Source organism: Lissotriton vulgaris, chromosome 7 (assembly GCF_964263255.1).
Source record: "Lissotriton vulgaris chromosome 7, aLisVul1.2, whole genome shotgun sequence".
NCBI classification, from domain to species: domain Eukaryota; kingdom Metazoa; phylum Chordata; class Amphibia; order Caudata; family Salamandridae; genus Lissotriton; species Lissotriton vulgaris.
In genome coordinates, this window is record NC_141695.1 from 795,561,787 (window position 1) to 795,578,787 (window position 17,001).

Sequence of the window (17,001 nt, forward strand, 5' to 3'; positions counted from 1 at the left end):
GCCTCCATCGTCTATCCTGGCGTAAATCCTGTTTCTGACGACGGGTTCTACTAGCCACGACTCTCCTGATCTAAAAGGCCTTTTTTCAGATTTTGAATCAGATGCCGGACGCCCGACTTACTCCTTCCGGAAGCCTAGAGGCCTACACCGTGGCTTATCCCGGGACTTGGGCTCAGGAGCACCCCAAAAGTAGTTGAACAACAACGGCCTGTGGTAGGGGACGGCTACCCGGGGTCTACTTTCGGTTTAGTTTTCCCTGGCTACGAAGATTGGAGGTGGCTGCCTAGTGCTCGAGCCGGCCTGTGAACGCAGTCAAATGATTGATCTTCACCGACACCCTGCATTTCAACCTCTCATGGTTTTCCTTCGGGGGAACCATTCACACCAGGTCCCAAACGCCCCTGAGGGGCGCGCAACCCACCATGGCGGCCAAGTCTGAGAGTGACAAGCGGTCCCTCAAGAATGCAACTCGTGGTGGCGGGACTCAAACCACCATTATGGATAGACTTGTGCGCAATAAGGGCTCGCCCAGCGGGACTGGTAAAACCCCGGAAGACCTTGGTGGTGGCCCCCCGGAATCGGAGGAGCCAACACTTCGAGATGTGATGGGCGCCATCGCCAGCATACAATCGTCGATGGGCCAACAATACGAGACCTTGGCAGCCAAGATCGACACAGTGGCGGTGGATGTGGGCCTGATCAGGGCGGACTTGGCCAAAACCAACGAGAGAGTTAAGTCGTTGGATATCAAGACAGCCAGTCTCACCACGGATGTCTCTGAACTCCAGACTGAGATTCGGACTCTTCGATCCTCTAGTGACCAGTTTGCCCGCCGGCTTGAGGATTTCGAAAGTCGCGCTAGGCGCAATAATATACGCATAATCGGAGTTCCGGAGTCATCAGCCGATCAATCCACGGACTTGCTCGTTGAAGATCTGATCGTTAACCACCTTGTCCCAAAGGGCCTGAGTAACCTGTTTGCGGTGGAGCGCGCCCACAGAATTTCGGGCGGCAGACGCAAGCAGGGGACGGCTCCGCGACCCATCATTGCGCGGATCTTTAACTTCAGAGACAGGGACGCCATTTTGCAGGCCTCGAGGACTAGCGGTCCCACTAGGTTCGAGAATGCATCCATCAACTTTTACCCTCATTTTACCCCTTCGGTGCAGAAGCAGAGACTGGGATTTAATGTAGTGAAGCGGAGATTAAGAGATCTGGGCATGAAGTATGCTAGGCTTTTCCCCGCCCGATTGCGCATCGAACATAATGAGCGGGTGCTCTTCTTTGAAATGCCAGAGGTGGTCAGTGACTGGTTGGACACGTTATCTATGCCACGGGACAATGCGGAACAATCCAGAGGTGCTGAAGGCAGCCAACGGGACCAGGAGGAGTAGGGGCACCGGTGTGTGCTACTATCGTAATGTGCTACGGTGGATTGTTCTCCTTTTTTTGGGTCGATGACTTTTTTCTTCAAGACAAGCCCTGGGGCGGCGGGGAGTTCGGGGACTTTTCCTCCTCCGGGGTTTTTTTCCTTTTCTACTTGTAGTTTAGTATCTGGGGTAGGGCGACAGGCGCACTGCTGAATGGGGTGTTTTTTTGATTTATTGCAGGGTGGGGGGGTTGTTGTTTTTGTGTTCAGGGGGAGGGGGGATGGGGGATGGGTCTTCTTTTTCTTGTTTGCATTGTTCTTGAGGCTTCGTATTGTTGCTTATTTTGTGTTTCCTTCGTGGGGTTTGGGGGACCCGACTACTTACTTTTGGGATGGGGGTAGGGGGTTGAGAGTCTTGAGTTGGAACGTCAACGGCTTGGGGGACAAAATAAAACGGGGAATTGTACTCCAATATGTGAAGCGCCACTCTCCCGACATTGTGTTGCTGCAAGAAACGCATCTGGTGGGGAACACGTTCCATGCAATGAATCGGAGGGGCTACAGGTTGGTGGCACACTCGGGGTTCACTTCGGGCTCTAGAGGGGCTGGTGTTATGATCCGTAGTTCCCTTCCCTTGGAGATTGATGACACGATATTGGATGACAGGGGTAGGTATGCAGCGATTGTTGGGAGGTGGGAGGGGAGAACGGTAGCCATCCTCTCGGTATATGTCCCCCCCGGGTTTGCAGGCCACCACATTTGTCGACCTGGGGAAACTGGTACTGAGGCTTCCTGAGGGGCTTCTGGTGGTTGGTGGGGCCTTCAACTCGGTGATTGATGGCCTGGTAGATAGACATCCTCCCAGGGCTCTTACACCATCGCAGTCCTGTCTTAGTGGTTTATTGGAAACGTTTGGTATGGTGGACTGTTGGCAGATGCTTCACCCAGGATAGGCCCAATATACTTTCCACTCCGGGGCCCATGGGAGCTTGGCCAGACTTGATTATCTCCTTGTGCCCGCAGCCCTGGCCACGACGGTGCGAGAGGCACGACATTTGCCTAGAGGCATTTCGGATCACTCCCCGCTATGGACCCATATAGATCTACATTTGGACGCAGGGGGCCGGGTCGCCCCAATTAATCCCTGGCATCTCCGTGTTCCAGAGTCTAGGGCGGGGGTGATTAAAGCTATAGATCACTACTTCGCTGACAATGTGGGATCCGTGTCATCATCTGTGTCCCTTTGGGAAGCTTTTAAAACGGTGATACAGGGCCAGACACTGTCGCTGATCGCCAGCTCTAAGAAGCGCCACAATGGGGAGGTTAAACAGTTGGAGTCTGATATAGTGGCTTTAGAGAGGGATCTTGAGAGTGGGGTCACGCGTGAAAAAGTGCATGTTTTGCAACTGAAGCAGTCTGATTATAAAGCCTTGGTTACGAATGCTGCGAAAGCTATGAGTCGAGAACAACAGGGCCGTCTGTATGATGTGGGCGACAAGGCGGGGAAGTTGATAGCTTGGTTGGACAAAAGGGAGAGATTGAATTGTGTGGTGCCTGTGATCGAGCGAGTGGATGGTGTACGTGTGACAGACCCGCTGGAGATTGTGGAAGAGTTTGCTTGTCACTTTCAAACGGTGTATGCGCCGGTCTCAGACCGGCCAGAGGAAGACTCCCCTCTTTTGCTTAGAGATATTGCTTTTCCTTGCCTGTCTGATTCTGATAGAGAGCTAATGGAGGCAGATTTTTCCACTGATGAAGTAACGCTCGCTATTCGCTCCATCCGCTCTGGAAAAGCTTCGGGCCCAAATGGTATACCCATCGAGCTATACAAGTTGTGTCCGGACAAAATGACGTTGTATCTTCGCGCGATGTTCTTGGAGTCCAGGGAGAGGAGCTCGCTTCCCCGTTTTCAGCGCTTAGCCTCTATCGTGGTGATCCCTAAAGAGGGTAAACCCCGTGAATTCTGTACCTCCTATAGACCTATTTCACTTCTGAATGTGGAACCTAAAGTCTTGGCGAAAATATTAGCTAACCGTCTGATTAAAGTGATTGGAGATTTGGTGCACCCGGACCAATCTGGCTTTATTCCAGCCCGTAATACCACGTTGAATTTACGCCGTCTTCATGGCGTGCTGGCCAGGGCGGAGACATTGCGTGAGCCAGCCATTTTGGTTTCGTTAGATGCTACCATGGCATTTGATACAGTGGAATGGCCATATCTGTGGGCGGCTCTGGCGAAGTTTGGCTTCGGACCGGTGTTCATCGTCTGGGTCCGACTACTGTATGAGGAGCCCCTTGCCCAGGTGGTCGTCAATGGTCGAGTGTCGGCTCCCTTTGTTCTGGGAAGGGGTAGGCGGCAGGGATGCCCCCTTTCTCCGCTGCTTTTTGCCTTGGCTCTCGAGCCCTTGGCAGCTTGGTTGCGATGGGAGCCATCCCTCAAGAGTATTAGGTGGGCCTCCGGTTTTGAAGATCGCATTTCCCTTTATGCGGACGATATTCTCCTTTACCTCACCTCCCCTCGGAAATCTTTGGGGGTACTGTTTGACGTCCTTAATTCCTTTGGAAGGAACTCGGGACTGGTCATCAATTGGGCCAAGTCTTTTGTGTATTCGCTCACGGACGATACACCACTCGTACCGCGCAACTGTCCTATACAAATAGCATCCACCGGGTTTGAATATTTAGGAATCCATATTTCATGTGATTCGGCTGTCAGGTATCGACTCAACCTACTCCCCCCGCTTACTCGCCTAAAAGCAGATGTGAAAGCCTGGAGCAGACTACCTCTATCCCTGGTGGGTAGGGCAGCCTTATTCAAAATGATGTCCCTTCCCAGATTTTTGTATGCCCTTCAGAATACTTTAGATCTAGTGCCTTCCAGCTATTTTCACGAGATCGAGTGCCTACAAAGAAAACTGTTGTGGGCCGGACGTCCCCGGATTGCCTTGGCCAAGCTTACGCTGCCTTGGTATGATGGTGGTATTGCGTTGCCGGATATACGACGGTATTACTGGGTCTCTCAACTGAGCTCGGTTAATCATGCGATGTATGGTCCGGCTTCTAACCCGGCTTTTGCTATGGATAAATGGCTGCTTCCGGGCGGAGATAATAATAGGGCGCTTCATTCAAAACGGTCCGATGTAGCATTGACTGGGCCTACCAGAATTGCGGTGCGGGTCTGATACAACGCTAATGCTGCTATGGGCTGGTCGGATACCCTCACTCAAGCGACTCCACTCTACGCTGCTGAGAGGTTGGGCAATTTGTGGACGACTAAGGGGTTCGATAAATGGGACCTTATTGGGATTAGTAAGGTGGGAGACCATTGGCGGAAGGACAAGATAAAATCCTTTGAGGAGTTGCAGCTAGAATTTAAACTTGGTCCTCGAGAATACTTTCGATACCTACAAGTCCGACACGCCCTTTCCTCTGCTTTACCGGCTGGCACGCCCGTTCCAGAATCCTCACCCCTGGAGGACAGAGTACTCGATGGACACGTCCCGGACAGTACGATCTCTCTTATATACAAAAAGTTGATAAACGACCGAGCGGACCTTCTTCTGCAGCTCCGCATGGCCTGGACCGGCGATGGACTGGAACTTGATGATGAGGACTGCCAGGCGGCGATATCCTCCCCGAAGGAGGTGGCAATCTCGGCCCGGCTGAGATTGGTGCAGATAAAAATCCTACACTGAGTGTACATGACGGGTCCTCGCTTGTTGCGTATGGGGTATGTCTCAGATGATTTGTGTAAACGTGGCTGTAGTATGGTGGGTACGTTCCTTCATATTATGTGGGAATGTCCTGCGGTGGCGTCCTTTTGGACTTGTGTGCATGGTGTTATGTCTGAGGTGACGGGTGTTTCTCTTTTGCCGGAGGCCCGAAGGTGTCTCTTAAATGTGTGGGAGCCCAATGATTATAATGTAGCCCAGATGCACTGGGCCACTTTGGGTAACATGATTGCCAAGCGTGACATTGCGCAATTGTGGGGGTCGGCTAGGGCACCGAGTCTGTCGGCCTGGTCTAGGAACATGGACTGGTGCATGTTCCGTGAAAAAAGTGTTTACATTGCTCGGGGCAGGCCCAAGAAATGGGGGAGGGTATGGAGTCAGTGGAACCAATATCGTGGTGAAATTTGTACCCCTCCTTTTGAGCCTCCACCGGAGGTGCTACATCCCCTTAGCATGACGTTACTTCTAGTCTGGATTTTGTCTATGTGTTGCTGGCTACCTCTTGTTCCCTCTTTCTCCCCCTCCCGGATGCTCTTACTGTTGACTATGTACAGTTGTGGATGTGGTATCCCTTCGCCAGAAGGATCACTTATGTTTCTGCCTTTCGTTTAGCCTCTGCAGTTATTTTCTTTATATTTTTTTGGTTGGTGGGTTTTTTCAAAATACAAAATTAAAACCTTATTCCTCCTGTACAGTGAAGTATGACATAACATGATTGGTTAATTGCCGCCGGGCCCTAGGGTTGTCGGCTGAAGGGCTGTGTATTCTTTCATCCTGATATGATATTGGAATTGCCAGCCAGCCGACCCGAAGTGGCTATATGACTGCTATTGTATTTTCATGTTTATCAATAAAGGTTTTTATTAAAAAAAAAATTAATCGTAGTCATGTGCGGTCTATGGAGCGGGGTTTTGGTCTACAGCAAAGACTAAAAACAATAATACTAGTCTTGGATATGTCTTTATATTACATTCTGCCCCTTTCAGAACTGGAGGACAGAGTTAATATATCTCAGAAGGAATGTTTATTTAAATACTTTCAACTGAAGAGTTTGATAGAAGCTATAAAGAAAGTAGATTGCAGACCTCAAATGGCATCTTAAAAACTTGTTTGGGTCATAGAGACTGTGAAACTCGCAGATCTACTACATTTCATGAAGCAAACTGGCGAAAGAAGCACATACACTCTGATAATCAACAGGCTCACAAGTGCCTTATGAAGATGTTGGTGAGACAATCACAATGATTCAGGTGGGCATGGTGGCAGTCCAGGAATGTATGGGCAAACACTGGCCCATCCATTCCATATAACCAATAGTTTGTGGCAGTGCAGACTTATGGATCCACTCTTCGTGGTCAAAAGCCTTATGAGAATCCTGCACAGCTGTTCACTTTGTGCAGAGCCTTAACTTCAAATTCAGTGCAGACCTCAGAAATCTTGGTAGGCACTGTGCCTTGCTCCTGTCAGAAGAAATGGAGGCAGAAATGTTTGCATCCATGTTTGGGGAAAGACCTGCTATTGCTGCTCTTGTTAGCTCCAGACTTGATTTTGGAAACTGTACTTAGGTCTTCTAAACTGAATAAATAAATACTTGACTCACCTTCAAAGTAATTCAAAATAGGGCACCCTGCCTTCTGTTGGATACTACAGACTTTGGGCCATATGTATAAAAAAAGAGTCTTTTAGAGAATCAAAAAATACAATGTATGTAGGATTTGCTAAAAATGTTGCGAATCCTACATATTCCTTATTTGCTAATCGCAAATTGAGATTCGAAAATAAGGAATACCTTCCCATTCATTCCTATGGGCTAGGAGGCCCATAGGAATGAATGAGAAGACATTCTCAATTTGCGATTACCAATTAGAGAATCGCAAATTGAGAACGTAATTTCAAGGTTTCAAGGGTGCCAAAAGGACACCCTATTGCACCCCTGAAATATGCATGTGTGCACATTTTGTGTACATGCATGCTCTAAGGACATGTATGTGTGACATATGGCACTTTTAAAAAATCAAAAAAGTGTTTTTTTAAAGAAAATCGCAAATTACCACCAACTTGAAGTTGATGGTAATTTGCAATTCCTTAAGGCCAAATAGCAAATTTCTGGTGCTTCCAGAATTGCATTTAAGGAATCGCAATTTGCAATTCCTTAATTGCATTCGCAAAATAGAGAATCGCACATTTTGCAATTCTCTATTCTACGATGGACTTTTGGGATGGTACATCCCAAAAGGCTTTTTACAATTCGCAAACGGGCCAATTCTGAGAATCCGCCAGTTTGCAAACGGGAAAACGGCTTGATACATATGGCCCATTGACCTAGGAACTTGTATGCTTTGTACCATTCAGGCACTTCCAATTTTGACCTTGTAAACTTTCAAATTGGCAGGAATGGAAGCGAGGATTATGACTTCACTTTCTTAGTTTATTTAACAGCAGCCATTTCATTATGCTTTAACCACAACTACAATTCACACGAACCACTGAGAATTTAGTGAAAATTAACAATTGTCAACATTGCAGGCACAGTGCATCGGTATCCAATCACAAGCCAGTATTCCTATGAAGTCCGTCCTCCTGTTACCTCACAGACTCTTTTTTCACTACTCGCAGCCAAAACAAAGTTTCTTTTTCTCATATTGCTTGTGCTTAGGCCTTACTTACTGAGATTATCTTGTTGGCTTTGTACTTCGCTGTTGTTTAACCCGTTGCGTGCTCGTGACGGAACCGCTCCGTCATGAGCCTCGGGTGGGCTTTGCTGGTGACGGAACAGTTCCGTCACGGCCCGCTCACCGCGCCTGCGCGGCGCCGATTTCGCGCATGCGCGGCGCTTTCTTTTAAGCGTGCGGGCCGTGATGGAACCGTTCCGTCACAAGCACAGCCCACCCGAGGTTCGTGATGGAGCGGTTCCGTCACGAGTACAGGAGCGCCGCGCGGCCCCCCCTCCCCCTTAGCGCTGCGGCGGAATAGCTGCCGCAGCTAAGGGGTTAATGTGCAATTGACTTGTAGAAGTGGAGAAGTGTGGCTCAATGGTTAGAGCGGCAGACCCTGATGCAGAGGTCTGGCCCGGGACCAGGGTTCAATTGCCCGCCTTGGCGGGTCTTGGGCTCAAAATTCCACGGACCTGATAATTCTCGCCTCGGTGCCTATTCCGATCATGGAGTCCCACTCTGCAACTCTGGGCAATAGCTTGCTTAATCTCCACAACGGCCCCCAAAACGCTGAGGATGCCTGGCCTCCACCTTGGGGGTGCCAAGGAGTGGACGCCTCACAGGGAAAGCCAGGATGGGTTCCACAGCGGTATTCGTACAAGTGCCTTGAGACCCTTGTGAGTGAGTAGTGTGCTATACAAGTATCAATTTACAATTTACATTTACTTGTATGTATGTGTGAGGTATCCACCGTGGGAATGCTTTGTGCTTCTCCACAGCAGTGATTCAATCTGGTGCGGCTTATTCAGCGGTGTGGTTCTCCACCCTCTAGGGGGCTCTGTGACACGGTGCAACTCTATGATCACGGTGCGTGACTTCAAATCTCCTCAGTAATGGGTTCAGAGTCGAACGTCATCTTCCCCCGTGTTGCCACCTCCAAACCTTGCCCTCGTGTACAGATGCTACGAGATTCTGGGTCTGTACAGGCTGCAGTCTGATTTCCAAATCATCAGACGCCCAATAAGGGTCTGTAGCATGCATGCCTGTTAATCCCCCCGTGGGATTTGTATTAAGATTTAGGCTGTGAGAGCCTGGTTTCAAGGGAAACGCTCCCAGGCAGGGATCCCCATTAAGACTTTTGCATCAGGGAGTGTGTGTCCCTGGGCTGTGACCCTCGCAATTGCGTGGCTCTGCTCACCCCTCTCCAAAGCTGAACCCCAGCCTTAAAAAAAAAGTACCCATCATAAAGCGTCAAGAAAGAGCTCCCTCAGGGTTTATAGGCCCCCTGCAGCAACTACTGCTCTTTGCTTGCCATTTTCTCCCCCTGGCTTTCCATGAAGCTGTCAGAAGAGATGTTGGGTGAAGGAGACCCCTTGAGTGCTTTCCGAGGGATGACAAACTTTATACGGCAGTAGAGGCCTCTATATATAGGGCTGTGGAGGAGGACATGGCACCCATGGGGCAGCACTTGCCCCAACAGCACGCACATGAACAAAGCTGACTGCCACCCCTTCAACTCAGTCAGGATCCAGACCCGATTTCAGATAAGCGCCCTCGTGAGTCGAGGGTGGATTATGAAGCGTTCAAACGTCTTAGAGAGGCCTTCTTTGCATAACACCCACCTCCTTCATCCAATTTGGGTGCAACTGCCCTAGGTACCCCCCTCCACAGGCCTCTCCTGACCCACGTGATGATGATGCTGATAATGCTGCGGGCAACTCAAGACCCTGGTGCCTCCTCACAACCCCGGATTCCCGACCACGATACCCAGCTGCGACTAATTACTCTACTAATTTGCTAAATCCTGAGCAGAAATTGCATCCTCGCTCCTTTGAGTGGGCTCCCTCCTTGAAAGTCACCAAATACGTGGCAGCAAAAAATCAGGGCCCCTATGGTCAAACAGGTGCTTAATCGCCTGAGGGCCGAGTATCCTCACCCCTCTTTATATCAAAAGGCAGCTCTTACTCCGGAGATCGACCCCATGATGGCCATCTTCTTCACAAAGTTTATGAAGGACCCTAAGAAGGGGATTGATAGATCTTGGTGAGCAAATCGGCCTACGCAAAGTAAGTTGTTTTATTTATTTTTTTCTTTAATTTTACCTATACTGTCGTCTGTTGACTTCGCCTCCATCTGGCTCCGCCTGTCCCACCGACCCTCTGCTCTTACCTGTGCCAGCCATGCCTACCAATGCTCATGACGTTTACAGAACTCCATCTAAGGCAAAACTGTCCAACATCATGATATACACAATACCAAATTGTTAGGTGGCATCATCCGTCTTTTATGGAATATATGTAGTTCATATAGCAAAAACAAACACTTGTGATGCATGTTGTACTCGATCAGCGGCTATGACAAATAAACCTTTCAAATGTGCATGACACTCCCTCACAGGCTACAACACACACATTCTCAAAAGATATATGAAACTCCAAAGGAGGCTGCAACAATTCAACCATGAATGCAGCACGAGATTCCATCAGAAGCTACAACACCCAGCTCCCATGAAGCACATGAGACTCCATTACAGGCTACGGCACCTGAAGCCTCAAGGGGGACATAAAACTTAATCGACTGCTATAGCTATATTCTACCAGATGTGCATGGACCTCGTTTTGAAGCCACATGGCCTAACCCTCATGACATGCAGCTGCATTAGAGACGAGACTACAAAAATTAGCACTACTATGTTATCACAAAATGCTCAGATAAAAATATTGAAACTTGGTCACTTTCACTGCAAATGCTTGAAAGAATCATTTGCATCAAATCCTAACCATGCAAGAATACATCTGTGAATAAGTGAAAAAAGTTACAAATACCATCAGCAACCACTTATGGGTATGGATGGTGGGACCTGGAAAAACAAGATAACTACACTCAATGTCTTGTATGTTCTCCCTCTGCTGTGACAGATCAGGATGAACGAGGTAGGCCTCCATTCATGTTTTTGCTGCCATGGGGCCATACTATTGATGATTCAAGGTAAGGGTGATGCAGAGTAACTGGCGTGGGGGAGTTCAATCGTACGATGCCCAGAGTTTGTGAACAAGGCACTGGATTGAGGCACAGATTAAAAGAGGGCAGAGGGAAAACAGGGTTGTAATACAAAGAGTTTTTTAAAAAGCAGCTACGGTTATAACAGAGACGAAAACAAGTTTCTTACCTGTAACTTTGGTTCCCCAGTATTGGAAACTTTCATAGATTCCCAGTCGTCGGAATGGGAGTGTCGGTAACAAAAATAACATAGCAGTAGGTACAAAAGAGGAAGAAAAAAGGCCTAGGCCTCATTCCCTTTTGTTGCATATCTGCCTCTTTTTGTAAAAGAGACCAAACTAAGCATCAGCCAATCAGAAGAGCCTCGCCCCCATAGAACCCTCCTCAAGGAACCTCAGAGCCTCCTATTTTCGTAGCCGTTGTGTAACAGTAACCACATCTGCTGAAGGCTGAGCTTTCCCCGGGGAGGAGGGTGGGCGCACGGAAATCTATGAAAGTTACCAATACTGGGGAACCAAAGTTACAGGTAAGTAACTTGTTTTCTTGCCCCAGTATTGGAGCTTTCATAGATTCCCATAGCTTGTATCAGAGTAGCTAGCAGTAAGCAATAAAGCACATTTTGTGACATAAATATAGAGACATGTAAGTATCCGTACTCTCATAGGAGAGTAAAAAAACCATAGATGGAATCACAATCTGTACTAATAGTAAATACAAAATGTGCAAAAATAGGAAGGAGGGATATTAGGGAAAGCTCACCCATTAGTGGAAGAGGTTCCTCAGGACTGCCTGGCCCACAGCCGTGTCTTCCTGTGTCAAGGATTCCAGGGAGTAATGCTTCGTAAAGGTGTGCACGCTGCTCCAAGTCGCAGCTCTGCAAATGTCTCTGATGTGCACTCCCGCGAAGAGAGCTGTAGAATAAGCCACGAATCTTGTGGAGTGTGCTCTAATCCAGTCATCCAGCGGCTTAACCGCTGTTGAGTGGCAGTATAGAATGGCACTGGAGATCCATCTTGCAATACTCTGCTTTGATAATAGAAGGCTCTTACGAGGACCACCAAAAGCGATGAATAATTGAGAAGAGTTGCGAAACCCTTTGGTGCGATCAAAATAAAATTTCAAGGACCGCTGCAAATCCTGAGAATGGAGTGACCTCTCCGTTGGTGCAGAAGGGTGAGGAAAGAAAGATTTGAGAATCACAGGTTCATTTAGGTGAAAGTCTGAAGGCACTTTTGGAATGAACCTCGGATTAGTTCTTAAAATCACAGTATTTCTTTTGAACTGGAGAAAAGGTTCCTGTATTGTGAGAGCCTACAATTCCCAATGCGTCTTGCCGATGTGAGGGCAAGAAGAAGAGCCAATTTCCAAGAAAGAAATTTCATGTCTGCCCGATGAATTGGTTCAAAGGGATTTTCATGAGCTGTGCGAGAACCAAATTCAAATGCCAAGTGGGAGGGGGAGGCCTCACCGTGGGAAAAGACTCTGAATAAGCCCTTGGGAAACTGTTTAATTATCCTGGATGACTAGAGAGAAGGTCCAGTGCAGTGCGTCTGTAGCGAGAGATCGCTGCCAAGTGAACTTTTATGGATGAATGGTGAATAAATCTGGATCTGGATGCCAAATCTGCCTGTGGGACATCGTGAGAAGATTCGGAATCGCCCGTAAAGGAAGTGGAGGAACCAGAGACAGAAGGTGAAGCTACGTGAACCAGAACTGCCTCGGCCAAGCAGGAGCTATTAAGATCATCTTGCACGGTTCCGCTTTGATCTTCCTGAGAAGCCTCAGGATCACCGCAATGGGGGGAAAAGGCGTACACAAATGCTCCTGACCAAGCTATCGAAAGCGCATTCCCTAATGATCCTCGATGGTGAAGCCTGCTTGCGTAAAACCGGCATTTCTTGTTGATCGGGGTGGCAAATAGATCTATTGAGGGTTTGCCCCACCGTTGAAAAATCTCCTCCAAGACCGTCTGGTTCAGTTCCCATTCATGGCTGACTGACGACAGCCTGCTAAGTCTGTCCGTCTTTTCGTTTAGAACTCCTGGTAGATGTTCTGCCTGCCGCGATATTCTGTGAAGAATAGCCCATTGCCAAATCTTCTGGGCCTCTTGAGATAACGGAAGAGATCTGGTACCCCCTTCCTTGTTTATGTAGTGCATGGCCGTGGTGTTGTCCGTGCGGACGAGAACCGCCGATCCCTGCAGTCGTGAGAGAAACGCCTGTAGTGCCAGCCTGATAGCCCTGAGTTCTAGGGGGTTGATGTGAAAAAGACGGTGAGGGGGCAAGCAATGCCCGCTGACATGAAGATCCTGAAGCACCGCACCCCAGCCGTCCAGTGAAACATCCGTCGTCACCACTTGAGGAGCCGGATTGCTTACGAAGGATAGACCTTGGTAAAGGTTTTCTAGCTTCGTCCACCACAAAGCTGCTCTTTTCATTGCCACAGTAATCATCACCTTGTCGTCAAATGAGGCGTGAACTTGCCTCCATTGCTTGTCTAGCTGTTCCTGAAGAGATCGCATTCGAAATCTGCAATGAGGTATCAGAGGAATGCATGAGGAGATCACTCCCAGAAGGGATTTGTAACGGCGTACTGAAAGACACTTTCTTTTTCTCAATAACAGTGCCATGGATTGCAGTTTTTTCTGCCTTTCCCAGGGAAGGAAAAGGCTTGTTGAGAGTTGTGTCCAAGATGGCCCCCAGAAAACGTGCTGTCCTGGACGGAATCAGAGATGATTTCTCTTTGTTGAGAGTAAGACCCAAATTCTGGAATAGGTTCGTACATGCGTTGACTGCTTCCCTCGCAGCCTCCCTGGATGGGGCCTTTAGCAACCAGTCGTCCAGTTATGGGAATACCTGAAAATGATGTTTCCGTAGGAAAGCTGCCACCGGTGCCAGCACCTTGGTAAATATCCTTGGGGCAGAGCGAAGTCCGAAGGGCAGAACCCTGAATTGAAAGTGGCTCTTGGCTACTGTAAACCAAAGAACCCTCCTGTGCGCTGGGTGAATGGGTATGTGAAAATGCGCATCTTCGAGATCAAGAGTAGCTATCAAATCATCTGGATTGATGAGATGTAAGATATCCTGAAGTGAAACCAACCCGAAAGGATTGGGAAATGAGATAGGTGTTTAGCTCCCTGAGATCTAAAATAGGGCGCCATTTCTCCAGTGTCTTTTTTACCAGGAAGAACCAGGAATAGAATCCTTCCCCTCTTTGAGATAAGGGGACTAGCTTCACAGCTCCTTTGAGGAGCATCTGATGAACTTCGAGCTGCAAGAGACGCAGATGTCTTGAAGGAATGGCAGCAGGGGTCTTGGAAGGTGGAATTTGTGTAAATTCCAAAGTATGGCCCTTTCAAATGATGTTGAGCACCCAACGGTCTGATGTTATCTGTGTCTAGTTGTGGAGGTATTGAGATACCCTGCCTCCCACAGATGTTGTTGTGGAGGTGGGTACATCAGGCAGAGCCAGAATGCCGCTATTGCCTCTTGGACGTATCACGTCCCTAACGGTTCTGCTTCCCTCTCGCATTCGATCTAGAGAAAGACGAGGCTTGACCTTGCTTTTGGTGAAAGGGCTGACGGTACGATTGCGACGGTTATCCGTATGAAGAGTATCTTTGCTGCTGGTATGAGCCTCTGTATGATGTAGTACTCCTTCCTCTGGCACCCCTGAAAGCAGCTTTCCGGTATTGAAGTGTGCCAAGAGACCTAGCCGTCTCTGTATCCTTCTTTATTTCTTGGAGGGCATCATCAATGTGTTTTCCGAATAATGCCTCTCCATCAAAAGGGAGGTCCAAGATCTTATTCTGGACCTCAGGCCTGAACCACGTCACTCTGAGCCATCCTGGGCAACGAAGAACTGCTGCCCCAGCCAATGAACGAAAGGCCGTAGTGGCAATGTCCATGGCACAATCTATCACCTCCGCCGATGTCGCTTACCCTTCTTATAGTATCTTCTTGGCTTCACCTCTGGCCTCCTGGGGAAGTTGTTCCAAATAAGGTGATAGGTCACACCATAATTGGCGATCATACCTGCCCAGTATCGCCAAAGCATTTGCCGCTTGCACCAGGAGACTAGTCATTGAAGAGAACCTTTTTCCTGCATTATCAAGTCGCCTGCCCTCCTTATCAGGAGGAGTTGTAAGCGGTGCCGAAGGGTTGCGGGACTTCCTCTGTGCTGCCTGCGATATCACAGAGTCCGGTTTTGGCTGCCCAGTCAAGGACGCCGGACCATCTTCAGGGAATTTATATTTCTTTTCCAGGCGTGGTAGGACCGGAATAACGGTAGCCGGGTTTTTCTTCGCCTTTAGACCCTCATCCCACACATGCTCCACAATGGGTATAGATAGGGTCACCTTCCTATAGGGCTCTTTAAAGTCATGTAAATGTAAATGTAAATGTAAATGTATTTGAGCTTATATAGCGCACAGCTACCCACAAAGGGTATCCCGGCGCTTGCTTAGGGAACCCGTCCTGGTATTCCTCTGTGAGATAACCCCGGCAGGGTATCCACAAGGTGAAAGCCAGGCATCCCGCCGCGAGGGGCCGTTGTGGAGATTAAGCAAGCTATTGCCCAGAGTCGCAGAGTGTGAACCCGTGAGTCGAGAAGGCACCAGAGCGAGAATTATCGAGTCCGTGGAATTTTTTGAGCCCAAGACCCGCCGAGGCAGGGAATTGAACCCTGGTCCAGGGCCGATCTCAGCTTCCGGGTCTGCCACCTCTAACCCCTGAGCCACACTTCTCCAGTCATAGAGGAAACACTCCGTCTGTACAGAAAGCATAGGTAGCTTGAACCTACTAGATGCTCTCTCCATCAGCTTATGGAAACCCCTGACATCCGCTGGGGGAGAATCCACTGGGTCTGGACTAGGCGACGCTGGATCCGGGATCATATACTCATCCCACTCTAAGCCTTGATTAGGCCTGTTATCAATATTCTGATCCTCATCCGAGGAATCATCCTGAACATTCGGTAGTGCTGGAGGTATATTTGGAGCAGGTGTTTGTGGCTGAGAGAACACCTGGGTTGGCAACTCTGGAGAAACCATCATTAGAGTCATGGGGGCAGGAAAAGATTGAACAGCCTGAGTCATAACCTGAGAGAACCTGGTCTTATAGTCCTGCAGCATGCTATGGAGATCCGCCAAGAGTGAGGAAGGAACAGACACCATCTCCTGTCCTGCGGTCTCCTGATGTTGATAAGAGTATTGGTAAGAACATTCATGAAAAAACTTGCCTTCATAATCTGTTTCCTGACATTTTACCAGCAGTTGAGAGGGTCTGTGAGCATACCCAAAGGAGTCCTGATCATCCTCATCAGAATCCTCTTCCTCCTCTTCCAGTAACAAAGCGGGAGACAAGGGGGTAAACCTCCTTGGAGACGTCATGTGCGGAGTTATCCTTTTCAAGGAAATAGTAATTTTCTCCATCGACAACTGCATCGTCGGCGGTACCGTTGTCGATGGAGTAGGTAAACTCATCGTCGATGTCGTCAACGGAAGAGTCACCGTCGACGAGCGGACTGCCGACGACGAGATGGGCGTCATCGACACTGCCGGCGGCGAGACCGTTGACAAACCCGCCGTCGTCGTCATCACGGTTGTCGTCGTCGGAGCACTCGTCGACGACATCGTCGTCGTCACTATCGTCGACGAAATCCTCGTCGTCGCTGCCGTCGTCGATATCCCCGTCGACATCCTCGTCGACGTCGCTGTCACCATCGTCGACGATCCTGTCGACGCCGACTGTACCGTTGACGAGCCCGTCGACGGTATAACTTTCGTCACCTTAGATTTAGCCGCCTTCGCCGACGGAGCCTTCGGCTGCGTCGTCGATGACTTGGAGCTTTTCTATGACTTCTCAGATAACAGAGAAGATGGTTTCTTAAAAGTTGGAGCAGTCTCCACTACTTCTGAAGGCGTAGATGGTCCTTCCCTCTCCTTTACACCGTGGTGAGGAGATTTAACAGGACTTTGGCCCTCAGACTCAATGGGGGTCTTTTTTGAGGCCTTAACTGGACGCTCCACAGAAGGTGAAGGGGAAGCCCTACCTCTTTTGACTGACCTTCTGGATGATGTTGCAGAAGAAGAGTCCTCACTGTCACTTGACACAGTGTCTTTTCTGGACTTCAATTTCTGGAGCCAAGTGAGGAGGCGACCCTCACGGTCCCGGAGGGTCTTTGAAGAGAAGGTGCGGCATATCTTGCAGTCCACAGCCTTATGATCTGGATACAAAATATACAGTCC

At 48.9% G+C, this 17,001-nt stretch overlaps 1 protein-coding gene across 1 annotated transcript in view; it reads right to left on the reverse strand.

Annotated features, from left to right (window-relative positions):
* CCDC40 (coiled-coil domain 40 molecular ruler complex subunit) overlaps positions 1-17,001 on the reverse strand; it is a 762,745-nt gene that overhangs the window by 651,424 nt on the left and 94,320 nt on the right. The gene's annotated exons all lie outside the window — the stretch shown is intronic.